This window comes from Trachypithecus francoisi, unplaced genomic scaffold (assembly GCF_009764315.1).
Source record: "Trachypithecus francoisi isolate TF-2019V2 unplaced genomic scaffold, Tfra_2.0 Lachesis_group11, whole genome shotgun sequence".
Classification (NCBI taxonomy): Eukaryota; Metazoa; Chordata; class Mammalia; order Primates; family Cercopithecidae; genus Trachypithecus; species Trachypithecus francoisi.
Window position 1 is genome coordinate 112,732,374 of NW_022681456.1, and position 7,422 is coordinate 112,739,795.

Here is a 7,422-nt window from a genome sequence, read left to right on the forward strand (position 1 = left end):
GGATACAGCTGCAAAGGCAACTGTCTGCAAGCCAGGAATAGGGACCCTCTGAATCTGCTGGCTTGGACTTTCCAGTCTCTAAAACCATGAGAAATACATTTCTGTGTTTAAGCCACCCAGTCTATGATATTTTTGTTAAAGCAGTTCGCATTAAGACAGTATCTTTTAGAATCTCACTGATAATATGAATTAGGTTTTTTAAAGTGAGTATAATTATTCTTACCACACACCAATTTATTAGAAAGGTTAAATGAAATAATGTTTACTGCAGTGCCTGCTACATAGTAAAAATACAAGTGACCACACATACAATGGAAAGAGAATATAGTTCAGTGGTTAAGAGAGTGGATTCTGACACTTGATTGCCTGACTTCATGTCCTTTGCTACCTACTAGCTGTGGGACCTTGGAAAAAATTACTCAACTTCTTTTGTGTGTGTGCTTTCATTTCCTGTCAGAGGAAACAAGAAAATAATCATTGTTACAAGGATTAAATTAACTATTGTTTATAAAGAATTTGGAACAGTACCATGAAAATGCAGAACAGAGACAAGAGTGTCACATAGATATTAGCTATTATTATTATTATTATTTTCTGCATTAGCTTTTGCTCAGCGGGGGAAATTTTTTTTTTTTTTTTGAGACGGAGTCTCGCTCTATCGCCCAGGCTGGAGTGCAGTGGCCGGATCTCAGCTCACTGCAAGCTCCGCCTCCGGGTTTACACCATTCTCCTGCCTCAGCCTCCCGAGTAGCTGGGACTACAGGCGCCCGCCACCTCGCCCGGCTAGTTTTTTTTTTTTTTTTTTGTATTTTTTAGTAGAGACGGGGTTTCACCGTGTTAGCCAGGATGGTCTCGATCTCCTGACCTCGTGATCTGCCTGTCTCGGCCTCCCAAAGTGCTGGGATTACAGGCTTGAGCCACCGCGCCCGGCCTCAGCGGGGGAAATTAATTACACATCTGGAGCTTCTCTCAATCTCTTATTCACGATTTTTTCTTATATATCTAATAATTTATTCGTCTCTGCTGACATTTACAATTGAAAGTCTAAAAAGATCAATCAGAATTTTTGTCTGGTGTGAACTTCTTCTGCACTCGTGTATTCTGATGAATGAGTAGATATGTGTCAGAGCTGGGCAGGCCTGAGGTCAGTATCAGCAGGCAGCACTCCCAAGCAATAAATGTAACTTTGGGCTGTGAGCACTTCTACCCAGAGAGTGATAAATGGTCTTTTCCTTTATGGGCTGGAGGTAAGTTGGCCTGACGTGAACACCACTTTGCTCTAGAGAGATGAGTTGTGCTATGATCTGTGGGCTTCCCCAGGGTGTTGGTCCTCTCTTCGGTGTGGCAGAAGATGATGGTCCAGCAGGCATGATCTCCTTGAAGAAGGCAAAGGACACTAGGGTTGCAGTCCTGGCACTTCAGTTGTGGTAGACGGCAGGCAGGTGAGTGATCCCCGCAGTCCTTGTCTCGTCTTGGTGCTCCATGTGTGTAGGTTGGTTTACACTTGGTTTCTGATGGATGAGCAAGGTTTTCCTTTTACACATTTTCTCTTAGTCATCTCAAAAGGGAATTAGTAAACTGGTAAAGTGGCAAAGATGTGTTCTTAGTTTCTCTAACTTTCCAAAGAATTATTAGCAGTAGGAAAGGTTCATGTAAATATTTAATGAAAATTTGATGTGTGTTTCTTCCTAAGAAATAATGGGCTTACTGTGATATTCTGTAGAGGATGTTATTGAAAATATGACTGGACCTTTTTTCTTTTAAAATTTCACTGCTTGCTAGTCCCTATGAGACAGAGAGGTTAAGATAATACAAGTTGGGGCTGAGAAAGAGACAGAGACTCTTTTAGTATAATTATGCTAAGTGGAGACGAACTTTGACAATATCAGAAATCTGATTATATTAGGTAGTGTCCTAAAGGTAGACCTTAGGTAAAAATCTTTTGCCTTTTTTTATTGTTGTTGTTGCTCCTCCTCAGGATCCAAAGTTTTCCCCTGCTCCCCATCTCGCTCTCCACCTTGTTCTGTTCACTGGGAAGAGAATCTGCTAGAAACAGGCAGAATCTCTCCTCTTAAGAAGGCAGAACGATGTGGTGGAAATGACACAGAGTTTGAAGTCAAGCCAGAGCTGGGTTTGACTGCCAGGCTTAAGGACATTTCTTTATAGAGTTTCATTTTCTTTTAAAAATAGAAATACTATTGCTTATTTCATAGACTTCTATGATAACTAAATGAAATGCTGTGGGTAAAGCATTAGCACAATGCCTTATAGAAATTAGGTCTTCAATAAACGCTAATTCCTTTCCCCTTTCCTACTACAGAAAATTGGTGACACGAAGGATCACTAAGAAAGGAACTCAAGTAAAAGTAGAAGAAAAAAAGTCTTAAATATGTTTCAAAAACAAGCCACACTCTAGCTTATAGAGCAGTTATTTTAGTAAAATTATATTCTCAAAACATAGTACTTAGTGTTGTCAAAGACTGTAATATTGACTCAGGAGACCTGAATAAGAGCAGATACATACAGGTAATCTTGATTTTAGCCCCACCAGGTGCCCATTAGGTTATAACAGTTAAAAGTTGATGACTGTTAACTTCTTGGTAGGAGGTTTCTCCCACCAAGGGTTTAATTAAGATATTACACATATCTCTAAGTGGTGGTCATACACTGTCATAGCTCTAAGAAGTAGTACATTCACTTATGTATTTGAACTATTCCTGCCTTCATTCAAAGCTTACAAGTTTATAATGGTGGCAACTCTCATCATGAGACCTTATTTGGGATCCCTTTCAATGTAGTGAAATGCTTTTATTTTCATTCTCCACTTAAGCTTAGTGTTTCTGGCAACTCCCCACCACTATGATGCATTGAGGATGCACTCTGTCTGATGATAGCGCCTACACCATTATTGAGAAAGGGTATTTTTAGTTCTAGGCCATGATTACTACTTTCTCTGCTTTTTGCTAAGGAATTGTGGTTAAGACCCTGAAACCTGCCTCCTGGAGAATGTTTAAAAATAACCTTTTACTTAACAGTTTTAGGTTTATAGGACAATTGCAAAAATAATAAATGAAGTTTCCATATACCACATAACCAGTTGAGACTATTATCTGTGACCTAATATGTGGTCTATCCTGGAGAATGTTTCATGTCCACTTATGAAGAACTTGTATTCTGCTATTGTTGAGTGATGTGTTCTATGTATCTTTGTAGTTTTAGTTGGTTTATAGTGTTGTTCAAGTATTCTATTTCTCTGTTTGTCTTTTGTCTAGTACTATTTCCTATTGAAAGTTGGGTATTAAAATCTCCAAATGTTGCTGAACTATCTATTTCTTTCTTCAATTCTGTCAGTTTTTGCTTCACATATTTTGGGGTTTTCCCATTTATATAATTGTTATATCTTCTTAATAGAGTGATACTTTTATATTATATAATGTCTTTCTTTGTCTCTTGTAACAATCACCTTAAAGTTCATTTTAAAAATTAGTATAGCCACCCCAGCTCTTTTTGAGACATTTGCATAAATGTGTTTTTCTATTTTCAACATATTTGTGTCTTGTAGACACAAGCAGTGTCTTGTAGACAGTATATAATTGGATCATGCTTCTTAATGCATTTTGCCAAATACTCCCTGTAATTGAAGAGCCTAATCCACTTATATTTAATGAAATTAAAGATATAAAAATATTTTTGCCAATTTTCTCTTTGTTTTCTATAGGCAATATCTTTTAATTATCAATTTCTCTGTAATTTTTTCTTTTGTGGTAGATATTTTCTAGTGTAACTTTTGATTTCTCTTTCATTTGTTTTCATATACACTTTTTAGTTATTTTCTTAATGGTTTATCTGCAGATTACCATTAACATCTTAATTTATAATAATCTAGTTTAAATTAACATTTAAAAGTATACAAAGACTTTGGTCACATATAGCTCCATACCTCTTTTTTATGCTGTTATTGTCATAAATGACATCTTTATACCCTGTATGCTTATCAACACATAATTATTGTGTGTGTGTGTGTGTGTGTGTGTGGTTTTTTTTTTTTTCGAGATGGAGTTTCGCTCTTGTTGCCCAGGCTGGAGTGCAATGGGGCCATCTTGGATTACTGCAACCTCCACCTCCCGGGTTCAAGTGATTCTCCTGCCTCAACCTTCCAAGTAGCTGGGACTGGGATTACAGGCATGCACCCTTAGGCCCGGCTAGTGTTTTTCTGAGATGAAGTCTAGCTCTGTCGCCCAGGCTGGAGTGCAATGGTGTGATCTCGGCTCACTGCAACCTCTGCCTCCCAGGTTCAAGCCATTCCCCTGCCTCAGTCTCCGGAGTAGCTGGGATTACAGGCGTGTGCCACTATGCCTGGCTAATTTTTTGTGTTTTACTAGGGAAGGGGTTTCACCATGTTGGCCAGGATGGTCTCGATCTCCTGACCTCAGGTGATCCACCCGCCTCGGCCCCCCAAAGTACTGGGATTACAGGCGTGAGTCACTGTGTCTGGCCCGCTAGGCTAATTTTTGTATTTTCAGTAGACACGGGGTTTCACTATGTTGGTCAGGCTGCTCTCGAACTCCCGACCTCAGGTGATCTGCCTGCCTTGGCCTCCCAAGTGCTGGAATTATAGGCGTGAGCCACTGCGCCCGGCAATAATTATTGTTTCATATGATTATCTTTTAAATAATACACACAAAATAGAGAAATTACAAACCTAAAATACATTACCAATGACTTTTCCTCGATTTGTTTTTCTTGTGGTGAAATACAAATAATATAAAATATGCTATTTTAGCCATTTTTAGAGTTGCAGTTCAGTGGTATTAAATACATTCACATTCTACAACTATCACTAATATCCATCTCCAGAACTCTTTCCATGTTGCAAAACTGAAACTCTATATACCCTTTAAATGATAACTCCTCAATTACCCCTTCCACCATTCCCTGGCAACCACTATTCTACTCATTGTCTCCATGATTTTGAACACTTTAAGTATGTCATATAAATAGAATCATACTTTGTCTTTTTGTGATTTTCTTATTTCATTTAGCATAATGCCCCCAAAGTTCATCCAAGTCGTAGCATATGCCAGAATTTCCTTCCCTTTCAATGCTGAACAATATTCCACAGTATGTATAAACTACAGTTTCCTTATCCATTTATGTAACAGTGGATGTTTGGGTTGCTCTGTAAGCTATTGAGAATAATGCTGCTATAAACATGGATGTACAAATATATTTTCAGAAGCCTGCTTTCAATTTTTTTAGGTATATGTTCAGAAGTGGAATTGTAGGATTATATGGTAATTCTATGTTTAATTTTTCGAGGAACCACCAAACTGTGTTCCACAGCGGCCGTACCATTTTATGTTCCTACCAACAGTACACAAGGGCTCCAATTCTTCCACATCCTGACCAACGCTTGTTATTTTCTGGTGTTTTTTTTGTTTGGTTTGGTTTTTGATAGTAGCCATCCTAATGAGTGTGAGTGCTATATCATTGTAGCTTTGATTTGCATTTTCAGTGATTAGTGATGTTGAGCATGTTTTTATGTGCTTACTAGCCATTTGTATATCTTCTTTGGAGAAATGTCTATTCAAGTCCTTAGCCCATCACTTAAACCAGGTTGTTTGGCTATTGGTTGTTGTGTTTTAGGAATTTTCTATGTATTCTGGATATTAATTTCTTATAAGATATATGATTTGCAAATATTTTCTTCCATTTTGTATATTGCCTTTTTGCTCTGTTGATAGTGTTTTCAGATGTACAACATTTTCCAATTTTCATGAAGTTCAATTTCTTTCTTTTTTCTTTTGTTGTTTGTGTCTTTGGTGTCATGTCTAAGAAATCATTGCCAAATCCAACATCATGAAGCTTTTGTCCTATTTTTTTTTCTAAGAGTTTTACAGTTTTTGCTGTTATGCTTAGGTACTGGATATATTTTAAGTTAACTTTTACATAGTCATCCTTTGGTATCAATGTGGGATTGTTTCCAGGACCTCCCATGGATATAAAAATCCACAGAAGTTCAAATCTCCCATATAAAATAGCATAGTATTTGCATATAACCTATGCAGTACCCTCCTATGCAGTTTAAATCATCTTTACATTACTTATACTTGATGCAACATAAATGTTATGTAAATAGTTATTTACTGTGTTGTTTAGGAAAAATTACTAAACTAATTAATTCTAACAGTTTTTTTGGACTCATTAAGGTTTTCTAAAAACAAGATCGTACTATCTGTGAACAAAGATACTATTGCCTCTTCTTTTCAAATTTGGGTGTATTTTATTTCCTTTTCTTTCCTAACTGCTCTGGATAGAATATCCAGTACTAAATAAAAGTGATTAACTTGTTTACCCTTGCCTTGTTCCTGATCTTAGAAGAAAAGCTTTCAGTCTTTCAACATTGAGTATAATATTCATTGTGGGTTTTTCACATACGGCTTTTATTATGCTGAGGTAGTTTTCATTCTATGTCTTTTGACTGGAGAGAGTTTAATCCCCTTATATTTAAAGTAATTTCTGATGTGGAGGCACTTCTGTCAGTTTTCTATTTGTTTTCTACATGCCTTACAGCTTTTATAGTCCTCATTTTTATCTTTGCATTACTGTCTTTTTGTGTTTAGTTGATTTTTTTGTAGTTAAATGTTTTAAGTATTTTCTCATTTCCTTTGGATTTTATTCTATATGCATTTTCTGTTTGGTTACCATGGGAATTACATTTAACATGCTAAAGTTATAACTCTCGAATTTGATTTTATAACAGCTTAACTCCAATAACATATGAAATTCTGCTCCTTTACAGCCCAGACCTCATTTTTCAGTTATTGATGTTCCAAAATTACATCTTTCCACATTGGGGGTTCAAATATATAAACTAATAATTACTTTTAATGCATTAATATCTTAAATTATATGGAAAACAAAATGTGTAGCTACAGACCAAAGTTACAGTAATACAAATTTTTATCATTGTCCATGTATTTACCTTTACTGTGGACCTTTACTTCTTCACAAAGTCCCTTTTTTTTTTTTTTAAACTGTGTAATGCATCTCAAAGTGTGAGGTTACCTTTAGTATTCCCTGCAGGGTAGATCTAGGATCATACATTTCCTCAGCTTTTGTTTATCTGGGATAAACAAAATTTATTTCTCCCTCATTTATCAATTTCTTAATTTCTCCTTCAATTTTGTGTTTTTAAAAAATTGTCCTTAAAAACCTTTCTTTCAGGTTTAGAGGTACACGTTCAGGTTTGCTACATAGGTAAGTTGCATATTGCAGGGGTTTGACGTACAGATTCTTTCATCAGCCAGGTGATGAGCATAGTGTCTATGCTATCCAGGTAGCATAGCATAACTACTTAACTACAATGGGTAGTTTTTCAATCTTCACCCTCCTTGCACTTTCCATCTTCAAGTAGTCCCA